The sequence below is a fragment of the Phoca vitulina genome, unplaced genomic scaffold (genome assembly GCF_004348235.1).
Source record: "Phoca vitulina isolate PV1807 unplaced genomic scaffold, GSC_HSeal_1.0 scaffold21, whole genome shotgun sequence".
Classification (NCBI taxonomy): Eukaryota; Metazoa; Chordata; class Mammalia; order Carnivora; family Phocidae; genus Phoca; species Phoca vitulina.
The window spans coordinates 28,140,391-28,166,330 of NW_022589724.1; the positions used below are offsets into that span (position 1 = coordinate 28,140,391).

Sequence of the window (25,940 nt, forward strand, 5' to 3'; positions counted from 1 at the left end):
AAGCTCCGGCTGCAGTGGTTGTCGTTGTCGGTGTAGGCTCAGCAGTGAGGCAGATGGGGTGCACACATGGCTTTTCAGTTATTCACCCAGCACAGTGCACTATCCTGACATACTTCTGAGAAGCACTGACGAGTACATTTCACACTTTTTCTCCACTGGCTGGAATTTTCAACAAAAACACTGCCATCTCTTCTGAAGTGCATTAGAAAAACTGGAAGCTGTTACGTGATTCACAGATGGTGGATTGCATATAAATAACCCATCTTAGATAGATACCGAGTATTGTCATATATTCCTTACTTTTTATGGCTGCCACTTGCCCACTTTCTCTATGCTAAGCATTGTGCAGAGCCCTTGACATATTATTTTTGAAAGTTACCAGATAATGCCATGGCCCTTATTCTAAAATGCAGTCTAAGTTTGGGATTATGTAGCTTAGAACCCTCTGGTGGTTCCCATTACATAGAGCAACAACCTCCATTTTTGTAAACAATCATGTACCTTTCTTCCTAAAACTTTCCTGAGCAAACGTATCATTCATGTATATATATTTGCCAAAGTTGTGTTTGACATTGTGGAGTTGAATGTTTCTCAACTGTTTGCTTCTCTGGAGACAAAGTGGGCAGGGAGTAAAGGTAGGGAGGTGAGAAGGATATTCTCTCTTTCTCTTAATTGTCTCGTTTGCAGGTAGTTTTATGCAGGTCTGCTGAATGGAGCGCCCAGCTGTTTTGATTTATAGTTTTCTGTAGAAGGAAAAAACCTCACATAAACAATAGCAAAGCCCTGGAGACCTCCTTGTTTCTCCCTTCCTCCTTTCTGCCCACATTGTCTGGCTTTTGATAGGAGATGACGGTGCCTGGAACGAGGGTAGAATGACTTTCACATTTAGGGTTCTTACTCTAAAGCCTTTCCCCCATATTTCAGCCCAAATTGTTTTGATAACCCATCTCAGTTCTTGTTCTTTGAAATGCACATGGAAAAATGTTGGTCAATGTGGAAGCTTGTCATTTTTTATCTCATGAAATTCTGCAGTTGTCTGGTTATCAAATTTCTGCTTGTTTGGTTGTGGCTAAAATTCTGTGTTTAAAAGAGTAGAATTTGTTACTACTCCCAGCAAATGAAGATCAGGTAAATAAATAAAGTGGGCTGGAAAAGTAAGCCTTGGCAGTGTGGCATGTAAATTAAGCCAAACCTTCCCAGAAATGAGAATACAGACTGTGAGATATATAGGAGTTTTGTTGTACTTTGACCATTTCCTGCTTCTGTGTCTGTCTCTTAGTCAAATAGGGAGACAGCTTTTATCTGCATGCAGGCCCCAGCTTACCACTTACTAGCAGTGCCACTGTAGGTACCAGCATGTACTTGGTAGATACTGAGCACATCCTCTCTGTGTTGCGAGGTTCTGGGACTACAGCAAGTCTTTTTAACTGGAGTCTCTGGTTTTTGATTTGCAAAGTAGGAATCATAGTTCTTACTTGATTTACTACTGATAAGAGAATGAAATAGGATAATAAATTAAAAATGTCTAACAGTGCCTGGCACTTGGTTAGGCCCTAACAAATAATAATTATTGCTGCTATTATTGTTTGTAATTCTAAAGTAATATATCTTTCAGTAATAAGGAGCAGGCCCAAAAGGACTAAACCAGAAGAAGATTAAGAAATAAATTCCAGTGGTAATAACATTGTGATGAGCAGTTTGCCTGTGACAAGGTTGTACCATGTTGGTAATTAAGGATTATCTATGAAACCTTGGTTTATATCTGACCATATGACCATACTGGAATGCAGTGCTTCAAGAAAATTCTAGAGGGGCGCCTGGGTGGCTCAGTCGTTTAAGTGGCCAACTCTGGATTTCGGCTCAGGTCATGATCTTGGGGTGGTGAGATCAAGCTCCATGTCAGGCTCCGTCCGCGCTCATCAGGGAAATTGCTTGAGATTCTCTCCCTCTCCCTTTGCCCCTCCCCCTGTTTGTATGCTCTCTGTCTCTAAAATAAATAAATAAAGATTTATTTGACAGAGAGAGCACAAGCAGGGGGAGCCGCAGAAAACTTACACTCCCTTATGCTCTTGTGTGCACCCCCCGCCCATGCCCACCCCAGGGCAAGCTCTGACCTGCTCTTCACACTGTATTTTGTCTTTCTGAGTATGTCCTATAAATGGAGCCATCCAGTATATAACTTTTTAAGACTGGCTTCTTTCACTGAGCCTAACACCTTTGAGATCCATCCAAGTGTTGTATATAACAATAGCTTGTTCCTTTTCTTTCTTTATTGGAGTTGAAGATTTAATATTCTTATTTATTTATTTACTTATTATTTAAATTCTAGTTAGTTAACATACAGTGCTGTATTGGTTTCTGGAGTAGAATTCAGTGATTCATCACTTACATATAACGTCCAGTGCTCATCATAACAAGTGCCCTTCTTAATACCCAACACCCATCTAGCCCATCCCCCACTACCTCCTTCCATCAACCACTAGTTTGTTCTCTATAGTTAAGAATCTCTCATGATTCTTAGCAAATCCTAAGCAACCTCTCGTTAGTGTCACTAGCCAGTGACATGTCCTTGAGTAAGTTGCTTGCCTCTCTAGGACTTATGTTCACCATATGAAAGGAGTGTGCATTTCAATTTCTACACCTAAGTTTCCATTACTCTCAGCACCTCTTTATTAGCATTTTTAAGCAGTTTTTTTAAGTTCACATTTCTATATACTCAACTATCAGTCATGGTCCTTTTTTTAAAAAGATTTATTTATTTATCATTTGAGAGAGAGAGAGTGAGCATGGGGGGAGAGGAGCAGATGAAGAGGGAGAGAATCTCAAGCAGACTCCCATTGAGTGTGGAGCCTGAGGCGATGCTCATTCTCACAACCTTGAGATCCTGACCTGAACTGAAATTCAGAGGCTTAACTGACTAAGCCACCCAGGGGCCCCAGTCTTGGTCCTTTTAAAAATATTCCCTCAGTTCTTGCCATTTTATAATCTGGAACACAAAACTGCCTAGTGAAAACTGCTAATAATATTAAGTTTACTCTGAGTTCTACTGCCAAAATGTTTATAATATCAGGGACTACTTTGGTGTATTTATTTTTTAAAAGCTTTTGTGATTTGATATTTGACATTAAAATTAAATTATACTGTGCATTCCAGAAATAAAAAGAATCTCTCATGATTTGTTTCCCTCTCTCTCTATTTTTCTCCCTTCCATATGTTCTTCCGTTTTGTTTCTTAAATTCCACATATGAGTGATATCATATGGTATTTGTCTTTCTCTGACTAATTTCGCTTAGTAGCATAATACACTCTAGCTCCATCCACGTTGCTGCAAATGGCAAGATTTCATTTTTTGATGGCTGAGTAATATTCCATTGTGTGTGTGTGTGTGTGTGTGTATATGTATATATATATATACCACATCTTCTTTATCCATTCATCAGTCAATGAACATTTGCTCTCTTTCCTTTAGTTTGGCTGTTGTTGATAATGCTTATAAACATTGGGGTGCATGTATCCCTTTGAATCTGTTTTTTTGTATCCTTTGGGTAAATACCTAGTAGTGCAATTGCTGGATCGTAGGGTAGTTCTATTTTTACCTTTTTGAGGAACCTCCATACTGTTTTCCAGAGTGGCTGCACCAGTTTACATTCCCACCAACAGTGCAAGAGGGTTCCCCTTTCTCTGCATCCTCGTCAACACCTGTTGTTTCCTGTGTTGTTAATTTTAGCCATTCTGACAGGTGTGAGGTGGTATCTCATTGTGCTTTTGATTTGTATTTCCCTGACAATGAGTGATGTTGAGCATCTTTTCTTGTGTCGGTTAGCCGTCTGATGTCTTCTGTGGAAAAATGTCTATTCATGTCTTCTGCCCATTTTTTAACTGGGTTATTTGATAAATTCTTTGTAGATTTTAGATACTAACCCTTTATCAGTTATGTCATTTAGAAATATCTTCTCCCATTCCATAGGCTGCCTTTTAGTTTTGTTGATTGTTTCCTTCGCTGTGCAGAAACTTTTTATCTTGATGAAATCCCAGTAATTCATTTTTGCTTTTGTTTCCCAGATTTTCTTTTTCTTTTTTTTAAAGATTTTATTTATTTATTTCACAGAGAGAGACCGCGAGAGAGGGAACACAAGCAGGGGGAGTGAGAGGGAGAAGCAGGCTTCCCGCCGAGCAGGGAGCCCAATGTGGGGCTTGATCCCAGGACCCTGGGATCATGACCTGAGCCAAAGGCAGACGCTTAATGACTGAGCCACCCAGGTGCCCCTGTTTCCCAGATTTTCATTGCTGAGTAGGAGTCCATTGTATGGATATGGATATACCGTAATTTGTGCATTAATTCATCAGTTGCGGGACTTTGGGTTGTTTACAGTTATTGATGATCATGAATAGAGTTGTTATAAACTTTGCGTACAGTTTTTGTAATGTACTTAGCATATTAGTTTCCTAGGGCTGCTGTAACAAATTACCACACACTGGGGGGCTTAAAACAAGAGATTTCTTTTTCACTGTTCTGGAAGCCAGAAATCTGAAACTGGTATCGCTTGGCCAAAGTCATGGTGTCAATAGGGTCTCACTAGCTCTAGAGGCCCCAGGGAAGAACCCCTTCCTCCAGCTTCTGGAGGCCACTAGCATTCCTTGGCTCGTGGCCCCCTCCTCACATCCCTCCAGGCCCTCACTTCCATTGTTACTCTCCTCTTCCTGTTTTGCAGTCAGATCTCCCTTGGCCCCCCCTTTTAGAAGGACACTTGTGATTACGTTTATGGCCCATCAGGATAATCCCCCCCATCCCAAGATCCTTAACTTAATCACATCTTCAAAGACGCTTTTTTTGCCATGGAAGGTAACACAGGTTCCCAGGAGTCGGCTGTGTCTGTCTTTGGAGGGCCTTTTTCTCAGCCTACCACACTCCGGTAAAGACCTAGGCGTGGGTATTACTGGGTCATGTGATATGTGTATATTTAATTTTATTAGAAACTGAGAAACTCTTCTGCTGAGTGGCTCTTTTTATTACATCCCTCCAGCATTCTCACATGCTAGAATTCCTGGCATTCTCGCTAGAACTTGGTATTACCAGTATTTTTTATGGTAGCCATTCGTGGGTGTACGCATTATGGTTTTAATTTGCATTTCCCTGATGGCTAATGATGTTGAGCATCTTTTCATGTGAAAACTGCATACTTTTTAATTTTCCTTTTTTACCTCCTTCGTAAGTATGGGGAAGAAAAGAGTGAACCAAAATAGCTGAAGGAAGGAAGAACATCACTGTCTCGTGGCAGAAGCTTGCTGAGCAGCGAGTCTGCGGGAGAGCGCAGGGACACAGACAGATCTGTTTCCTTCCAGTTGCTCTTGCCTGTTAAATTTCCTTATAAAGTTTTGTCTGAGTTGATGATATGCTTGATTCTAATCTAGGAGGTGACTATTATCTAGCTTTATAATGAATAATAAATCTAAATCATGCTGATTCTCTACCATATTGTTTTTTTTTTTTAATGAAAAATCTTTAACCAGCCACCCCACCACCATGACCCGAGGCATGATACGTACGGGCTCATCTTTCTGCTGCTGTCTAGCTGCAGTTCACACTGATTCAGTGTTGCTGTAGATCACTCTTAGGGACATTAACCATCTTTTAGACTTAATTTTAAACACTAACCATTTACTTTCTTTTGAAGCAGTGGTTTATAGTAGTAAGTTGTGATAAATTCTTTTTTGGTCCTTGGCTAAGTCCAACACCGTAGCATCTGTTGCTTGAGTTCTTACAGAGTTATGAGAGGAAGTAAATGAATGCTGGTGTCCGTTGAGAATTAGAAACCTCAGTTTAGAAAGGCATGGCAGAATAGAATAAAATGAACTGATGCAAAATACATGACATATCTTTAGAGTATTTTTTAATTTTTTAATTTTTAATTTTTAATTTTATTATTTTGAACTCATGACCCTGAGATCGAGACCTGAGCCGAGATGAAGAATCAGACGCTTAACCAGCTGAGCCACCCAGGCGCCCCTAGAGTATTTTGTTATTCTAATTGTGCTCCTTTTACTATGATATTTGGGTATTGGATGATGTATGGAAGTGTTGAATCACTATATTGTACACCTGAAACTGGTGTGATACTGTATGTTAACTACACTGGAATTAAAAGCAATAAAAAAATAAAACGATCCCTTTCCCATAAAAGAATATGACATTCGCACTTAAATATAAATAAGTAGTACCCAGTTTCAGTCTCTGGAAATTGAAAAGCCCATGATTTAAAATAGTCATGGCTCAGAAAACAGGATTACATGGCATTTCCTTGCTCACCTATGAGAATCCACCCCCTCCCAAGATTGTAGGGCTTTACATTTCTGGTATGCTAAGTTGCTGTTAGCAGCATGAGCTTTAGAGTATGTCGACTTGATCCAACATTTATTGTCTATAAATACTTGCTTCTAGCTCTGGTGCTGATACTTCAGGTCATGTGCTCTTGGAGAAGGCACTTAGCTGATAAGATAGACCTGAGCCTCAGTTTCTCCATCTCTCAGATGGCACTGATGGTACACTCTGCTCCTTCCCAGGACGGTGGGAGACTGAGATGGGCTGATGTCTGCGAAAGAGCACAGGAAACTGTAAAATGCTTCATGAATGTACGTGATTTTTATTATGATTTCATGAAATCATTCACTTCCTAATTTGAGATACCATATCTCTATTTGAATGCTAACGCTTGTGGAGGATTTTCTCACTTAAAAAAATATTGCCAAGTAAAATCGAATACTTAGAGGTTGGCTAGCAAAGGCCTTTTCATTACTGACTTTTCAACTTATTTCTTCTGGGTTTTGACAATTGAAGAGTAGGGGTAAATTAAAGAAGGGAAAAACTCCTGCCCCATAATGTTTGTCTTTTTTTTTTTTGAAGCTACTCTTTTGGTGGGATCGGGGTGATTGAAGGAGTGTTGATAGAATAGGGAAGAGATTTTATCCTTTGTTGAAATAGGTTAGGAAACGTACAAAACCCAGTCACATAATGTTTAAGAATATATGTGGTATCATTCTGTACACATCCTTTTGAAACTTGATTTTTTTATTCAACATTGTACTTAAGATTTACCTTTTGTTGATGCGTATAGATCTAGGTCCTCATTTTAACTGCTGTATGGTATTCTGTAATGTGATTATGGCATAGTTTATCCCTTCTCCCATTTATGGCCAGTAAGGTTGTTTACACATTTTCCACAATGACAAACAGTGATGCAATGAACATCTCTCTGCACATCTGCTTATGCATGTGTGTGAAAGTTTCTCAGAGTGGTGGATTAGGCTGGCAAGGCTAGGTTTTGCAATGGTAATAAACAATCATCAGATCCCAGTTGCTTAACCAGGTGGGTTATCTCTTGTGGATGTGGTTGAGTGCTTTGCCCCACATAGTTTCTGGGGGACCCAGACGATGGTGGCCCCAGCATCTTGTGCCTGCATAACTAGAAAGTGTGGCATCCTCGATATTGAGATAATGCGAGTGAGCAGCAAGAACTGTGAGTTCTCCAGGCAGGAAGGGATGCATGGTCACTTCCCATTACACCTCACATGCAGAACTAGGTACAAGATCTCACCTCACTGCCAGAGCCCTAGGAAATGTCGTCTTCTGTGTGTTCAGGAAAGGGAAGGGTTACCAGTTGTTCGTGAGCACTAGTAATGTCAACTAAAGATAGACACCTGGAAGAGCAGCTGTCTGCTGTTTAATACTGTCTCTAACACATTACATACAACTGCCCCTCGAGCCCCCAAAGGGGCAACCAGTTCTTCCCCAAATTAGATAATTTTGGAGTTTTGAGTTTGGGAGCCCTTTAGTCTTAAATTACAGCTTGATTATGGATCATGGGCTTTTTTTTTTTTTTTTTAACATTTAATAAAGTTGAAGGTGGAGACCAGAACCTATGTCTTGGGATTTGTAATTCAGTACAACAGCTACTTCTTAAAAATCTAGAACAGGGATTTTCTGCTGGTCTGGGTTCAGTTACAGAGACAGGAACCCACAATAGCTCATTTTAATGGGGAGGGCTTTATTACAGAGTATTTTATAACTAACAGAATTATTGGGAGAGCTGAAAATGCAGGTTGTAGGTTGAGCTTGGTGAATGATGCCCAAAGTCACTGACTGCACAGACCTGGGCCACCAAGGAAGCTGTAGCCTCTTTGGTCCTTGGAGAGCTACCAGCTCTAGAACCACCGCTATAATCAAGGACATTATGCTCTTGGCTCCAGCGCAAATCAGCTGTTTCCCATGCTGCTGCTCGACATCTGGACATGGGACCCCCAGTTCCACCCCAGAAAACCAAGTGCTTTTGCCCCAGCAACAGTGGAAGCAGCAGGAGTGTGCTTGGCCCTGCATCTGCTCTCCAGATCTCATGTGAGGGTTATCTGATTGGTAAAACCTAAATCATATTCCAACCCTGGCTGCAGGGAAGTGTCTCTTTTAGCTCTCCAGCCTCTGCAGTACTATGTGACGGAACGTTAGGGGGAGGAAGGAATGCGTACTGAGCATCAGTCCACTCTACTGGCCCCACGTTCTTACCCTGATTATTAAGATGTATACATAGAATTATAGAGTCTCTGACCCCTGGGATTTTATGCGTACTTTTGTGAATGTGCACAATAACATTTTTCTTTGCATGGAGCCTAGGCTTTCATGAGATTCTCAGAGGGGATGATGACCAAACAAACGGTAAGCACCTATTGAACAGATAGTGATTAAGCACCCAGATTCTGAAATCAGGCAACCTAAGTTTGAATCCTGTCTCTGCTACTTACTTGGTATGAGACCTTGGACATGTCATTTCTCTTCTCTAAGCCTTTATTTTCTCCTCCTTAAAATAGGGATATGAGGGAGCACCTGGGTGGAGCATTTGGTTAAGCATCCAACTCTTGGTTTTGGCTCAGGTCATGATCTCAGGGTAGTGAAATTGAGCCCCATGTCAGGTGCCACGCTCAGCGTGGAGTCTGCTTGAGATTCTCTCTCCTTCTGCCCCTCCTGCTCATGCTTTCTTTTTCTCTCTCTCTCAAATAAATGGAAAGAAATGGGGATATTAGGACTTATCTCCTAGGATTGTTGTGAGGGTGTGGTGTAGAAGCATGTATCATAGTGCCCAGTGTATTGCCCAGCCCAGAGTAACAACCAGTAACTGGTAGTTGCATGCATTCATTCATTCACTTGTTCATTCCTCAGAAGGAGGTGGCCAACCCAAAAATTACAGTGTGTTGCTGCCTCTGTTAAGGGTCCCACCTGGTGACTCCTCTTTGTCGTGTCTCAGAATACTTAGGTATCGTGCCCTTTGTTCCCACTGCATCCTGTGTGTAGCACTGTGAGATTTATCACACTGTTTGATCATTGCTTCTCTGCCACTCCCTCTTACATATCTTCAGAGCAGAGATTATATTGTAGTGCCTATCCCATAGTCGGTGTTCACTAAAGTAACTGGGCAGTTTTTTAGCTTGGAGGAGAGGAGACTCTGGGAAGACATGTTAGCTGCCTGAAAATATTTAAAGGACTATCACATAAGAGGAAGCGGGTTTCACCTTGCACTGCTTTGGAAGGCAGAGTTAGGAGTAGTGGATAGTAGTCACAAAATAAGGGGTGTTTGGGCTCGTTGTGGAAGGGGCTTTCAAACAGTGAGAGCAGTCAAGCATTAGGATGGGTGCCTTGGAAGGCAGTGATTAATCTATCCCTGGGGATATTCAAGAGGAGGCAGGATAAGGAGATCAAGACTGTATTTGAACACTGCGGGACTTTGGAACACTCTTGGGACACTTCTTTCTCTGAGTACCTTTATTGAACACACTTTGGTAATCCCAGAGAGACTTAACTAGTCAGGGAGGGACTAGTTATCTTCAGGTGGGAAAGGGCAGAGTATATTAGGAATAGTTTGGCTGGAATATTCAGGGGAGTATGTGGATTAAGGCAGGCAAGGCATGTTTGGGCTACTTCAGAGATGACCTTGAGTGCTAAGCCAAAGATTTTGGAAATATTTGGTGGGCAGTGGGAATTGTAGATAGTTCCCAGTAGGATGTTAGCATCATGGAAGATCCCCAGTACTTAGAGTAATGCTTGGCACATAGTTAGTTGTTCAATAAATATTTGTTGAAGGAACTTGTTAAAAGATCATAGCTGTGATTTAGAAAATTAATCTGAAACCTGAGTTTAGGTTGGGTGTGAAAAGGAGGACACATAAATAGGAGGTAAGGAGAGCCTGAAGAGAGGGAGCTGACACCAAGAGCCATCTTGGTTGTGGCGCTGACTGGGCTGGCCAAGTGGGCAGAGAGGGGAAGAGACAAAGATGATCCCAAGAACTTCAGTCTGGTGGCCAGAAATGGGAGTGACATTCCCAGAAATGGGTGGTTCCTTGTAGTTCTTACTTAAGCATAAGAAGGTGAGGCTTTTGGTTCTGGACATGCTTCAATAATGTGATGGGGTTAATGGTCTCCATCCACGCTTCCCCACAGTGGTTTGTCCGTGTGTGTCACTCACTTGTCACTTACTTATAGGTCATTTGTGGTTCTCACCATGACTCGGAAGTCTGGGTCTCTGGAGAGAATCAACTGTAATGATCAGAACAACTGCCTGGTAGGACTTAACTTCCTGTGGGTTCGGTATGACACATCCTTTCACATGGTCTCCCTGCTCACTCATCAGGTGTGTTTGGTGTGTTAGCTATAATAGTGTGTAAGTAAGGAGACCCTTTGGACCAGTCTTCCCTTTTTTTCCATCTTGGAAAAACCAGAGGTCTATTTTCTTGAGATGTTGCTTCTGGCCCTGCGGCTCCTTTTCCCAGGCTTGCAGGGGTTGTGGAATAATGGCGGTGTGCCGAAACACCAGCAGGAGGGGCCTGGCCTTGCCTGCGGCCGTCCCCGGCCTCCCGAGATCTGCTCTGTGACCTGTCATCTGTGCAGTCTGCTCCGGCTGCCAGGGTGGTGACCGAGGAGGACGAGGACACTCCCGGGGACCTGGGCCTTTCACGAGCTTCATTGTACCGAAAGAACACTCTCTAGGATCAGGGTAAGTTCTTGTCAAAGCAGAAAAGAGTTGATGACACTTATCATTTATTAAAAAACAACTTGTGAGCATTGTCCTCTCCCATTCTGTAAGCCGTGTGATTTTTCAAAGGAATCACTTCTCTGTGAGAAAAGGGGCAATCAGTTTTCTGATAAAGAAGAGTGGGATTAGAAATGCAAAGATCAGCAAATATATGTTGGTTCCCTGCCGTAGCCTGCTTCAACTAATTTAGAAAAGCAGCTGAATGTAGGAGGTTTTGTGTTTGTTCATTTCCTTTTCTCCTTGACTTTTGACAAACCAATTTAGCACTGAAGCTTTCCCATTCATTTCTTCTGGAGAGAGCTGCTTCTTGGGCTTTCTGTGTGTGGGTGGATGTTTTAATTATTTGGTCAAAGGAAAGATAAAACTTCACCTCAGATTTCCCACACAGCAGTACAGCAGTCTTTAGATTTCAAATTGGCAAATCCAGTGGGTCACTTACTTCTTCACAACTTTGAAACATTTTACATCTTGAAACAACAAAGTTTTGGTGCCTTTTTCAGCTATATTTCAGCATTGCTAGAAATGGAAGTTTTTCTCTTTCAAGCCATTGACATACATTTTACTCTCACATTTTCTCTTCACCTCTGGGATTATCTTGATAGTGTCTAAGGCAACCCCATAGCATTTTGCTTAGAGAAGAACTTAGGGCTGGTGGGAGCTGAGGGGAAGGGGCTGTGTCTGTTGTTGCTACTTGCCGAATTATCTTCCATTGTGTAAAAGAACCTTCTGTACATGCAGGGGCCTTTGCCGGGTCAGCTTTGGTTGTCTGCGCTCTGATGTGCGATAGCTGATCTGTATCCACTCTGACTTCACCGTAAGGCGGTTTTGAGGTGTGTGCGTCTGGGGGTGTTTTAAAATGAAATGAAAACAAAACTCTTCCTTGCCTTGCGCTCATGGTTGTGGCATTTGGGCGTTTGGAATCACCCAGGCTCTGGGCCTGGGCAGAGCTGGGCTCCCCTCGGTGCTGTCTGCCACCCTCATGACAGTCGTATCCCAGGGGCTACCACTGAATGCTGGATGGAAAGGGGGCCTCAGTTTCTAAAAGGGCAGCTTGGGGCTCTTTTAGAAGCTTGCTTTATAAATGAAGAAACTCAGGCCAGCCAGAACACATTTTCAGAACTCAGCGAGAACAGGTTGTTCTAAGACAGGCTCTGAGATCAGCCCACTTGGGAGGGCTCATCAACTCCTGGAGGAGAAGGCCAGATGGTGAGAAGTGTGCAGGCCCCATTTTCCTGTTGAGAATCTAAATTTCGTATTAAAAAACTAGAGGAGTTTGATGAAGATTCTAAGAGAGCTGAGAAGCTGTGGCCCCTCTGTGGCACGCCAAGCACTGTCTCTTCTCCCCTGGCAGTTTTACGTCAGGTCCCTTAGCTGTAAGATGGGCCCCTCATACCCTCCTTCAGGGATGTTGTTACTGTTAAACTCCGATGATTGGCTAACATGTTGAGTGCTTACCTTGAGCTGGGTGCTGTGCTGGCTGCTTGACACACGATGTCCATCTCGCTTGCAGAGTGGCTGAGAGTTTGGGCCCAGGAGTCAGACACACCTGGGATGGAGCTCTGACTGTGTGTTCACTAGCTATCAGATCTAGCTCTGTTTCGGCCTAGATCTTACCTATCTCATTGCGTTTCAGAGGCTGACTAAGAGAGGACACTATTTCATTTATCACAGTTGAAGGAGGCCTGATAATGCCTTCCAAAGGTTCTCCAGGGCTGTGGAGGCCTGGGGGCAACAGGTTGTAGGTTCATGTGGAGCCAGGACTGAGTGTTTCCCAGGATACCAGCCATTTGTTGGAATAAGTGTTGAGCATATACTATATGTCTGGAACTCTCCTCGGTTGAAGCCCCTTAAAGGGTTTGTCTCAGTGGTGGAGCCAGGGGGGCAGCCCCAGCTCCTGTCAGAGACTCAGAAGGCTCACCTCCAGGCCCCATTGCAGTTGCTTAATTTTATCAACATAACTGGATTGAAATGCGGTCACCTTATGTTTGGATCCTGGACCAATTGGGGTTAACTGTGCCACTCTCCAGCCTGCAGATCCTGGTGTTGTTGGGAGGTCATTTTGCTGTACCAAGGATAAACAACAGTAGCTGTGTTTGGTCTCTTACCCCCTCCTTAAAGTCAGTCCTCAGTGTGGGGACTTACACTGTGAAGAGCTGGGACACTGTGATCAATTAGGATTCCTGTTCCTCTTGGGTTGGTAGTAGAAGCTACCGGCTGGTAACAAGAGATCTGTTGTTCCTGGATTTCTTTCTGTTCTCTTAGTGTAGACCCTTCCAAGTCTCCCAAATGTCAGGGGTTCTTGAAAGCAGGAAATATTCTGATCTTTTCCAAGTGGCTGCATAACTGATCCTGGTAAAAAGACCTGAAAATATTAGGGGATGGCTTTTCTGCTTAAACCTTAGGATGCTAAGTCCTTATACTGCTTCTCTATTTTTTAAGGAAGAAAATTGTACTTATAAATTTCTTGGTGGCTAAATTAATTTTTTCCTCTTTCTGGTGATTATTCCGTCTTTGACATATCATTCACATTGATTCACATTGACTTCTGGAGGGGAAAGTGGCATCTGCCTTTTCTCTGCCTGCCGCCCTTCCCTACCCTGAAGCCCCTCAGAGCCTTCTCTCTTTCCCTCGGGAAGGAAAGGTCCTTGTTTTGACGCATTATTAGGACCAGGAGAACAAAAGCAAGACATGCTGGAATATTCTGTTTTAATCAACTCTCCCTTTTATTTTTTTAAAAGTCATTGTTGGACCTTAACAGCTAAGGAGCCATTCACCATTGTCAAGCATGGAGAGCAGCATCTCTTCACGCCCCCTCACCAGTGTTACCATTTTGCTGCTGCAGGGTCATCAGACTTCCTCTGAAATGGTTCAGATCTTCATTTAGTGGGCTGTCCAGCCAGTCCTTCAAATTTCTTTTCTTTTCCTTTCTTTCTTTTCTTCTTCTTCTTTTTTTTTTTTTGTATATGGAAAAGTTAAGGTTTTTGTGTTTTTTGTGTTTGTTTTTGTTTTTTTCAAATGAAAACGATTTTGTTTATCTTTATAAAAGAAATGCTCATTATTTAAAAAATTCAGAAGTGTAGAAGGGGCTAACAAAGAAAGCAAAACCCACCCATAATCCCACCACTGGAGATAACCCACTGTTTATTTTGTGGAAACCTTTCAGATGTATTTCTGTGCCAGTAGCCACACCCCTCTGACACAGGAGGGCTCACAATATGTATGCGGTTTTTGTTCATTTGCTTTTAAAAAAACCTTGCCAGTATATTGTAAGCATTTTTTCATACCATTGAATATAGAACATGGCAATTTTAAATTGTGTTGTTGGCATGTGTATGCACTTCCTAGTTTATAATGATTGCATATGTGTAGAGTGATTTTCAAATTGAGCATTTACAAAGAAAAGAAATCCCAGTTATTGGATGCATACAGTGTGCCAGGCATTGTGATAAGCACTTTACAGGAATCAGCTCATCAAATCCATCCCTTCGTCTGGAGTTGTGCAATCGCCTTCTTACTGATGCTCTTGCTTTCAGTCTCTCTGTTTTACAACTTATTTTTCATGCATAAACCTGAATAATCTTTCAGGAATGCAAATGAGATCATATTGCTCCTCTGCTAAAACCCTCTAGTAGCTTCTCATTTCACTTCAACTAAAAGCCAAACTGAGATCTGGCCTGCGTCCCGGCATCCCCCTCACAGCCACGTAGGCCCATGTTCTGCTTAAACATGACAAATCTGTTTCAACCACAGGGCCTTTGCACGAGGTCCTAGTTCCCCTGCCCTGGGACATTTGGATGATTGGCTTTCTTTTCTTTCAGGTCACAGTTCAGATTGAATTCAGGTGAAGTGAACTGCATAATACATGTACATTGTATAAAATTTTTTAAATTTAGCAAGGTATAGAATAGAACATGTCACCTATAATCCCACGATTGCCCTTTACATTTTTGTGATTCTTTTCATTTCAGTCACTCCATTTATCCATTCTTTTAACAAAATATCTGTGATATGCCAGGTGTATTATACTGGTGTTTGGTAGGGTTACAGCATTAAAAAAGACAGTTCTAGCTCTCGCCTCTGTGAAGTCTGTTGAGGCATTCATCCCTTTGTGGAGGAGGATGCACAGTGTCACGGTTAAGAACTTGGGCTCTAGGGTCAGAGTAGTAAGATTCAAACATTTGGTGGGACTGCTTACAAATCGTCTAACTGTGAGCTGGTTACATTCTGAGCCTGTTTTCCCATTAGTATTGGTTATCTATTTCTGTACGACAAACCACCTCAAAATGGTGTGACTTAAAACAACAAATCTGTATTACCCCACAGTGTCTCAGGGCCAGGAATTCAGAAGTGGGTTAGCTGGAAGATTCTGTCCTGTGGCCTCTGCTGAGACTACGCTCTAGAGGTCAGCTGGGGCTCTATCATCCGACAGCTTGACTGGGGCTGGGAGATCTGCTTCTCAGGTGGCCTGCTCACAGGGCTGGCAAGGCAGTGCTGACCGGCAGGAGGTCTCGGCTCCTCACCACACGGACCTCTCCACGGGCTGCTTGCGTGTCCACAGAGCAGGCGGTCCAAGACACCACAAGGCAGAGGCCACGATGTCTTTTTTTTTTTTTTAAGTTTATTTACTTACTTATTTTTAAGTAATCTCTACACCCAATGTGGGGCTTGAACTCAGGACCCCAAAATCAAAAGTTACATACTCCTCCGACTGAGCCAGCCAGGCGCCCCTGCCACAATGTCTTTTATGACCTAGTTGCAGAAGTCCCACTGTCATTTCTGCAGTATCCTATTGGTTACACAGGTCCACCCTATTCAGTGAGGGAGGGGACAAAGCACATGAGATGGGAGTCACTGGGAACCGTTTGGGAGGCTGGCTACTACACTGGCTGTAAAATGAGCATCATGGTGGCACCCACATCCTTGCTTTTAATAGTGAGTATTAAATGAAACAACACATTGAAAATGAATGAAGGAAAGTCCTGGTACTTAGTAAGCACTCAAAAAATCTGAGTTGTGATTACGTGCTGTCATTGCCACCACAGCTCCCTCTTCTGCCAGCGCAAGGGGAAAATGAATCTAGCAAATGGGGGGGGGGGGCAGGGAAAGGCTTCCCTGAGAAGGAGACAGCTAAGCTGAGACTGGACTAAGGAGCAGGCTTTGGAGATGTAAGAACATTCCAGGCAAAGGGGCAGCATACGTGAAGGTGCTGAGTGGAGGTGGGAGAGTGGCTGCAAACGGGGCGGAGGCCAGGATGTGGCATCACTGTGCCTTTTACAGAGCTTGTCTTCTCTAGGAATGTAGATAGCTGAGCTTACCTAGAAACGGGCCGAGAAGATACGAGCCAAGCTTTCCGTAGTGCATCTATCCTGCGAAGTGAGGTTTTTGTGTACCGCACGTCTCCCCAGAGCTCTTCAAGTTGTTTTGTTTTATTACCTCTGGAGGGAAACATACATCTGGGTCTTCCAGGTCAGACCAAACTCTGTAACTGACCTTTTCACATGTTAAAGGTTCCCTCTTCCCTTGGGGGGACTGCGCTTTTCTTGTTTCAACGGTGTAAACTTAGCTTATTTAGCAGAATCAGATTCTTGTTCTGATGAGTGCATCCAGAAACCTTGTACAGATTTCCTGTGGCTTGTGGCACATTATTTCCTTGTGTTTGTTATATGTAAGGTCAAGGATGTTGTGTTTTGTGTTCTTGATACCTTGGGTTTGGATTGATTTGATTAGTTCAGAGGATACAAGTAGAGTTGGTGCTTTGCCTAGTGCCTGCCTCATTAACCAGCCATTCCAAAGACAAGTTCCCTCACCTCTTTTCTTTTAGGCTGGAATTGCCCATATTCAGAATTTTTTGCCAAGATGATTTTTTACTCTTAAATATGAATGATATGCGTCTCTTTGCACTTTCTAGGCCTTCCTGAAATTATATGCAAACATTTATGCATTCACATGATTTTGTGTGTGTGTATGAGGAAAAGCCCTTATCAGCTTCTGGGGGGGGCGGGGCGGGGGAAGGTTGTTGGAGGCATAGGGCCAGGCTTTAGTGTGGGTATGATGGTGCTATAGCAACCCGGGGATACCTGGGTGCTGCTCGCCTACTCTGCAGAGTTCTTGTGGGAGGAGGGAGCACTGTGCAAAAATACAGCAGAATGGAAAGCAGATATACATGATAGATGTGGGTATGCCATGATTTATTCTCCTAATCCTCTACTGTTGAGTACTTATGTTGTTGACAGTTTTTCACCCCAGAATTTTCATGATTCATTTTTGTGTGTTCTTGTTATTTCCTTAGGATAAATATCTGAAAGTGGGATTTCTGCTTCTAAAGAATAGATTCTTTTAAAAGCTTTGGCACATATTGCGAACTGTCCCTCTGGAAGGTGTATCTGGTAGGTCAGTTTACTTGTCTGCTGACAATAACAGATGAATATTTATTTCTTTTCTTATAAGGGAGGAATCCAAGCCACTGGGTGGGACAGAGCCATAATTTGACCCAGTAGCCCCTATGCTTCTAATCTCTCCTAAGCACCCCAGGAGCCCTTTGCTTTCTTCTTTATGCCACAGTTTTAATGCTTTAGCAAATGCAGAAAGTTTGGAAAGTTACGTAAATCTAATGGGGCATAATAGTCTGGTGGGTTTTCCCAATCCTGGCACTGACCAAATGAATCAGTCGTACATATTGGCTTGGTGGTTTGCCAGCAGAATTAGGTAAGGAAACTGTCACAAGGACTGGATTTGGGCTCCTTTTGAGTGCTTCCCTGAGGAGACAGAAGATAAAGCAAAGAATTGGGTGAATTCATTGGATTGTATTTGGCAGAATGGAAGTCAAGTGGGTGCAGGTCATCGCCCACAAGTTTCCCAGGGGCCTGGAGAGACTGCTGCCCAGGAGCTTCCGATTGTGAGGGCCCCTGGGGCCATGGCGTGCATTGGTGCACTCAGAAGAATGTGGCCTGGGGCATTCCACAGACATTTACCAAGCACAGTTGCCCCCCCCCCCACTCCCCATAAACTAGCTCATGGTCATGCTGAATAACCAGAACAACTTACATGACCATTGCATGGAAAGTGGGTCTGGTTGGGCAGGACAGACACCTAACTGTTGGCTCAGGGGGAGGAATGACGGTCACAGACAAACTTCTGAGTAGGACCCTGAGCAAAGAATGGAAAACCTGCAGTGAGTGGAGGCCCCTTCCAAAGCTGGCTCTGATGGGAAATTGGAGAGCCCGGGTGGCGGTGCTGGGTGTGGCTCGTCAGGATGCAGACCAGAGGTGCCCTGTGATTATGAAAATGACCGTGAAGAAGCCCAGGTGCTTTCAGGGACCTGTTTCAAGTTAATGGGTTCTCACCAAACCTGGTCTTCAAATTCCAGTCCTTTTTAAAAAATTTTATTTGAAGTGTGGTTGACATACAGCATTAGTTTCTGGTGGACAGCGTAGTGATTCAGCATTTATATACATTACGAAGTGATCGCTGTCATCAGTCTAGCTGCCGTCTGTCACCATACAAAGTTGTTATAGTATCATTACAATATTATTGTCATATTAATATTGTAATGTTACAATATTATGGTATTATTGCCTAGGCTATATATTGCAAACCCGAATCTTCCTTATTTTATAGCTGGAAGTTTGTACCTTTTTATCACCTCCTGTCTTTTTTTTTTTTTTTGGTGGCTTAGGATGTGAGGAAAGGGTGATCGCATGTGGCCATGGCATCATCTCCCCAGGTGCCTTGGGCCACCACCCCCACATGTCATCCTTGACTCCTCCCTTATCCCTACTGCCCATATCCAGTGCGGCAGCAAATGCTCCAGAATAAATCCCAAAGTAAATCACACCACCCTGGCCCTGCATCACTGCTGGCTCTGTCCTGAGAGATTTCCCAGTCTCCTAACCTGGTCTTATTCCCCATCTGTGTCTGTTCAACTCCTTCTACCATCAGAGACCTCTCCTCAGACATTTACATCCCATCTTTCCAGTGCCCAGTTTTCTGTCCCCTGCTGGGTATGTGTCTCCACAGCCTGTGGGCCTGTATGGTCTGGGCCTGGTGTCCCTCTTGGATTTCCCTGCCTTTCACCCCCTTTGTTTACTAGGGTACTTTTCCCTGTGTCTGCCCCAGGCTCTGTCCTTCCCTCTGCTGGGGTACTCTTACACCACATCTGCTGGTGCCTGACTCTTTGAGATCCTGTGAGTCCCAGCTCATGCGGCACCTGCTGGGAAAGACTTCCCTGCCAACCCAGTCCAGGGTATCTGTGCCAGCACCAGCTATCCTTCCTCTCTCAATTTCTCGAAGCACACACCATTTGAAATCCCCTCGTTTATTTATTGGTATAGTTGTTTGCTCTCCTACTAGAAGGCCAAGCGTCCCTTAGCGATCTCATTCTTCTAAAGTCTCACCTGGCCTCAGAATGCCCTGGAGAGTCTGGCCTCCTATGAGAATACCAAGTTTTAGTTCTGGAAGAGCTGCAGGTTATATGAGAAAGAAACACATTTGATTTCTCAAACCAGCCATAGCATAGCCCTTCAAAAGAAAGTGCATGCATGTGGCACCTGGGTGGCTCAGTCAGTTAAGCGTCTGCCTTCAGCTCCAATCATGATCCCAGGTTCCTGTGATTGAGCCCTGCATCGGGCTCCCTGCTTGGCGGAAAGCCTGCTTCTCCCTCTGCCTCTGCCTGTCACTCCCCCTGCTTGTGCTCTCTCTCTCTCTGTCAAATAAATAAATAAAAATCTTAAAAAAAAAAAAAAAGCACATGCACCCACAGAAATAGGGCATATCCTTTAGACGGAAGTAGGCACTTGCTTTTGAGTAAAGAAAGTTTTCACACAGAAAGACACGTTAAAATACACCTCCTAACATGTTAAACTCAGTCTAAGAAGAACTCCATAGAACAAATGACCCATTTTAATTAGTGGGTAAATTGGAAGAAAATTAAGTGGAATCTGTAAAGGAGATATAACTGCAACACATGGAGCTTGTTAAGAACTGAAGTCAAGCACACTGTAAAACTGGAGGGGAATCTGGGGCACCTGGCTGGCTCAGTCAGCGAAGCAGGCAACGCTTGACCTTGGGATCGCGAGTTCAAGCCCCATGTTGGAGCTTGTTAAGAACTGAATTCAAGCACGCTGTAAAACTGGAGGGGACTCTGGGGCACCCGGCTGGCTCAGTCAGCGAAGCATGCAATGCTTGACCTTGGGATCGCGAGTTCAAGCCCCATGTTGGGCATAGAGCGTACTTAAGAAATAATAATAAATAAACAAATAAATTGGGGGGAATCCATTTGTGAGCTGATTGGGGAAATTTGAACTCTGGTGGAAGATATTAAAGATTTATTGTTAATTTTTAGGCATGATAAGCAAAAGAACCATTATGTTTAAAAATCAGTCTTTGGGGCACCTGGGTGACTCAGTCGGTTAAGCGTTGGATTCTTGATTTCTGCTCAGGTCGTGGTCTCCAGGTCATGGTCTCCGGGTCATGGGATTGAGCCCCTGCCTTGAGCCCTGCATCAGGCTCTGCTCTCAAAACAGAGTCTGCTTGGGATTTTTTTTTTTTTTTAGATTTTATTTATTTATTTGAGAGAGAGCGAGCACAAGAAGGGGGAGCAGCAGGCAGAGGGAGAGGGAGAAGCAGGCTCCCCGCTGAGCAGGGAGCCCGATGTGGGGCTCGAGCCCAGGATCCTGAGATCATGACCTGAGCTGAAGGCAGACGCTTCACCGACTGAGCCACCCAGGCACCCCTGCTTGGGATTCTTTCTCTCCCTCTCCCTCTGCCCCTTCCCTCGCTCATGCACGTGATCTCTCTCTCTTGCTCAAATAAGTAAATTAATGAAACAAAAAAAAATCAGTCTTTGCCTTTTAGAGACCTATGAAAATATTTATGAATGAAATCATGAAATATCAGATATTTGCTTTAAAACAACCTGAGCAGGAGGAGTGGGTGGTGTCAGTGAAAGCCAGTCATCTGTGAGTCGGGACTTGTTGTGGCCAGGTGCGGTGACATGGGTAGATGGGGGTGCATGGGGGTCTTAGACCATTCTCTCTACTTTGAGATATAGTTTTAAATTTCCATAATAATTTTTTTAATGAGATTTTACTTCCCCAAACCCTGCATTTTCCTATGGCACCTCTGGTAGAGCTTACAGTCTGCTGCTCTTTTAAAGTTGCATCTCTTAAAATGGGAGAGCCTTCCTATGCACTTCGTTCCTGGGTACAGCTGCTGGCCCCTGTAAGCATTAGAGCTTGCAGCCTCTTCTTTTTCTTTGTCCTCCTTGATAGAAAGATTGGTTGGTGGCAGGATTTACATTTGTGAGCATGTAAAATAATTGGCACTGTGCAAAGTAGGTACACAACTTCATGGGAAGCTTGGTGTGAATGGGCATTTAGCAGCAGTGTGGAGTTAGAGAGGACTTTTCTTGGCGAGAAAGGATACAGACCAGAGTGTGCCCTGTGATTATGAAAATGAAGGAGCCAGTGATGACTTGCTGTATGTCCTCAATCTGATGGGGATGGAGGAGAGGCAGCACCAAGTAGCAGAAGCCGGAAGCTTTGACCCTGTGACCAGCCTGCCCCTCCTGGGCTGAGAGCCTGTCTGCAGTCCCCAGAGCCCTCCTTATGTTAACCCTGACTTGCACTGGTCAGGGGATTGTTGCTTGTTCCAGGGAGCAAAGAAGAAATATAGTGAGTTATAGGATGGCCGAGACTATCTGACCATGTGTATTGTGTTCCTGGCACAGAGTAGTGTTTGTTGAAGGAAGGAATGAGGGCATCTTTTTAAAGCTTGGGGGACTTAATCTATAATAGGCCCACTCTATAGGGTCATCAGGAGAATTAAATTAGAACTTCTGTGAGGAACCTAACTTAGAACAATTGGAAATAGCTTAAATATTCATTAACAGGGAATGGCAAAATATATTGTGGCCATGGTTCTGTGTAGCACTGTGGAGCTGTTGAGATTGAGGTAGCTTTATGTGGATTGATATGGAACCTGTTCAGAATGTTCAAGAGAAGAGCAAGTGTAGTAAATCTCTTTCATGCAGAGAAAATTGTGGGTCTGTAGGCGTGGAGAAAAAGGTTTGTTGATAGCGGTTATCTCTCGATTGGGAATGGATGGGGGAGTATGGTGTGGAGAGGGGCCATTCTCCACTCTTTATTTTACATATACCTACAATCGAGATAGAAAATTAAATACTAACCTTAAAGTAACAGAATAATGCTTGTTACACAGTCAGCACTCAGTGAATTGTAAATATTATAAAGGGCAGTTATAATAAAGGCCAGACATCTAAGTCAAGTAGGTTGGTTGTAGAGAAAAAGGAGAATCAGTTTTTAGCTTTTATAGAATGCGACTTCTTTAGCTTCTGAAAACATAACTAATCTTTAATGTGGAAGGCCAAACAATGGCCCTGGACTTTTATTGTATTTTATATTATGTATTTTTGTCAAGTTTATTGAGGTATAATTTCTATAGAGTATAAAAAACTCTCTTTTGCATACAGTTCTGTGAATTTTGACAAATACACCCAGTTGTGAAATTACCATCACATTTAAGATCGAGAACAGTGTCATCACCTCCAGAATTCCCCTGTGCTGCCCCTTTGCCATCATCCCTTCCCCCAGCCCAGCTCCTGGCAACCACTGAGCTGTTTTCGGTCCTTACAGTTTTGCTTTTTCCAGAATGTCGTATAAATGGAATCGCACAGTATATGGTCTTTTGAGTCTGGCTTCTTTCACTTAGCATAACACATTGAGAGTCATCCCCGTTGTTGCTCATTATCAGTGGTTCCTCCCTTTCTATCTCTGAGCAGTATCCCCTTGTATGGATATACCACAGTTTGTTTATCTAGTCACCCCCCGAAGGGTAGTGCTCCAGGCTTTTAGAGCACAAACAGACCTCTGGCTTTGCTGTTGTCTTTATTTCTACCAATTTTGCCTCTTTTTTTTTTTTTTAACCCTAGAAGATTATTGAGATTTATAATATAGGCTGTTTTTTTCAAAATCCTCATATGAGAAGAGCTGTATTAAATATAAATTATTTAGTGATTTTAAATTTTATTGGACACAGAGTGTTTACTGTGTGTCTGCCACTGTTCTACATACTGCTTTACAGATATTTATGAAGTGCTTGGAACAGCTGCAGGCACGTAGTAAGTGCTATATACGTGTTTGTTAAATAAATAACACATTTAAAGTTGGCAAATCATTTTCATTTCTTGTAGAAGAGAGGTGCTGTGGGATAGTACAGAGAGGTGGGAGAGCAGGGTTGTAGACCCTAGCAGTGTCACTTCTCCACCTCACCCCTGCCCCTGATTACAGGCTTTGGGACCTTGGTTGATTAATTGACTCTTTCTGAGTCTCACTAATGTGAAATGAGGATGGATTGTAATCTGAATCCTCCTGAAGAGAATAGATGATATCTGAACTCTAATATTTTAACTCTAAAGTTTGCTCATTGCAAAAGTAATCTGTTATAAAAATCTCCTATAAAATGTGGCTCTATCTGTTTTGTATTGGGCCTGGATAATTTGTTCCTTTCCCTTGTTTTCAAGTATAACGCAGTCCTATTGGTAGCTGTGTTAAAAGTGTACTAAAACCATTCACCACATGGTGGCGCTCCCTTAAAAAACCGAAACAAAACAAAATGAAACGAAAAGTTATGGGTCAACATTGAGTTTTAGGCATGGATTTGAGTAGAGGCAGCTGGAGTGCCAATTTTTGTTCTGTACATTTGTGCTTTGAGTTTTGGGGGACAAATAGGGAAATAGAGTCTTGACATTTTATTGGCTCAATAAGTTATAAAGATGTGAGAATATGGGAACATTTGTTCTTTCTTAAACACCATGACATTTATTGTACATTAATTGATGCTATACTTTAAAATTTTTCCAGATATCTTCACTCAGAAGCTTGTGTGCTTAACAGGAAAAAACAAATACATCTGTAAATAAAACATCATAAGTATTTCTCCTTCAAAGATTGGCATTTAAAAAATGTTTACCTGGTCATTACTTCAGGGAGTACAGTTTTAACATTTTAGTTGTGATTCTCTTGAAGTAGAGTGTATCTACCTTATAGATTGAAATGGATACTTCTAAGCAGTCATTGCTGTCACTGGCTAGATTTAGGTTATTTACACCAGAATCAGGCTGGTTGGCCCTCGTGCGTCTTTGGGAGGGAGAGGAGATCGCCCCCATCACACTAATTTCCCTAAAGAATTTTCCTTCCTGCGTATGTTCATTGATTCATTTACCAGATATTTATTGTTGTCCACACAGGCACAAGGCATTGTGTTAGTACCGTGGGAGATTCAGATGGTCCTGATTTTCAGGAATCAAATAGACAAGATGAAACTCTCAAACATTTAATTCAAATGCTAGGCATTATTTTGTTCACATTAATAATATAGGTAAGAAGAATTACAGTGGCTAAGAAGAGAGACTGCTCCTCACTAGGGTAACTGGTCAGGGAGAAATAGGAGAGCAGTATTTAGTGGAGGAAGATGAGAAGAGAGGGTATTCGGGTGTATGAAGAGGCCTGCAGTAATGAGGTAGAATTTCACCCCTGCCCAACTATAACTCCACCCCAAGTATATACCCCACAAGGGCACAGGAAGGACACACAGATTGTGGGCTGAGGGAGTGTTCTGAGAAAGAGCCTGGGGAAAGGAAAATACAAAGTCCAGAGGGATTAGATTGTGATCCAACTCTATGCTTGCCTGAGGGGTTTCTCTGTTGAAGGGTTTGGGGGAGGAAGACAGCTCGATAGAACTTTAGGGACACTTAGTAACACCCTCAAACACAGATATGGGGGAGACTTCTGCAAGTGAAATGATAGATGAGCTATCCTGAAAATCCACCTAGACACAATGCCTAAAATGGAACAAACATCTTATTAACAAATAGCTGAACTTGAAAGAAGGGAGGGACGGCCTGAACAGTAAAGGACGAGCTGAAGGTAAGATGGGCAGCCTTAAACTACAGCTGTCTTCCATTCTGCTGATTTTAGGAACCAAGAGGCTTTCTTCCCCTCAGGTTGTTTTATCAATATAATTGACAGACAATAAACTGCACATAGTTAAAGTACATAATTTGATAAATTGAAATCATCACGACAATTTAGTCTAATGAAAATATCAGTCAACCTCAAAAGTGCCTGTGTGACCCTCTAAAATCCTTTCCTGGTCCACCCCCCTCAATTCCCAGTCAACCGTTTGCCTGCTTTTTGTCAGCATGAGTTAATTTTTATTTATTTAAAATTCTAGAAAATATAGTCATATGCTGTATACTTTTTTGTCTGACTTAATTATTTTGAGAGTCCTCCATGTTGTGTATATCAATGTTTTATTCTTTTTTGTTACTAAGTACTATTCCATTGTCTGGATATACCATAATTTATTATATATTCACCTATTGATGGGCATTTGGATTGTTTCCATTTTGGGGCTATTACAGATAAAGCCTCTGAACATTTGTGAACAAGTCTTTGTGTGAACATATATTTTCAGTTCTTTTGGATAACTAGCCAGGAATGGAATGGCTGGGTCATATGGTGGGTATCTGTGAGACTTGGACAAACAACCATGAATAAGAAGAGAGCAGAAGAAAAGAACAGTGGAGCTCGAGTTTTAGATTTTAAAATGATCAGTTTTGGAATATAAAGTAATGGTTTAAAATATTTAAGGAAATAAAATGTGAAATAGAAAACAAGTAAAGACTAAAATCTTATGAAGAAAGAATCAGGAAGAGTTGAAAAAGAACTGAAATATATCATCAGTGAAATTCAAACCTGAATGGATGGGGTAAACAGGTTAGACACAGATGAAGAGAGATTTAGTAAATTGGAGGATAAAGCTGAAGAAATTACATAGATTGCAGCACAAA

General features: G+C 42.6%; 1 protein-coding gene across 2 annotated transcripts in view; it reads left to right on the top strand.

The window, feature by feature from the left end:
* The window catches only part of ABL1 (ABL proto-oncogene 1, non-receptor tyrosine kinase), a 135,499-nt gene that overhangs the window by 15,239 nt on the left and 94,320 nt on the right, over positions 1-25,940 (top strand). The gene's annotated exons all lie outside the window — the stretch shown is intronic.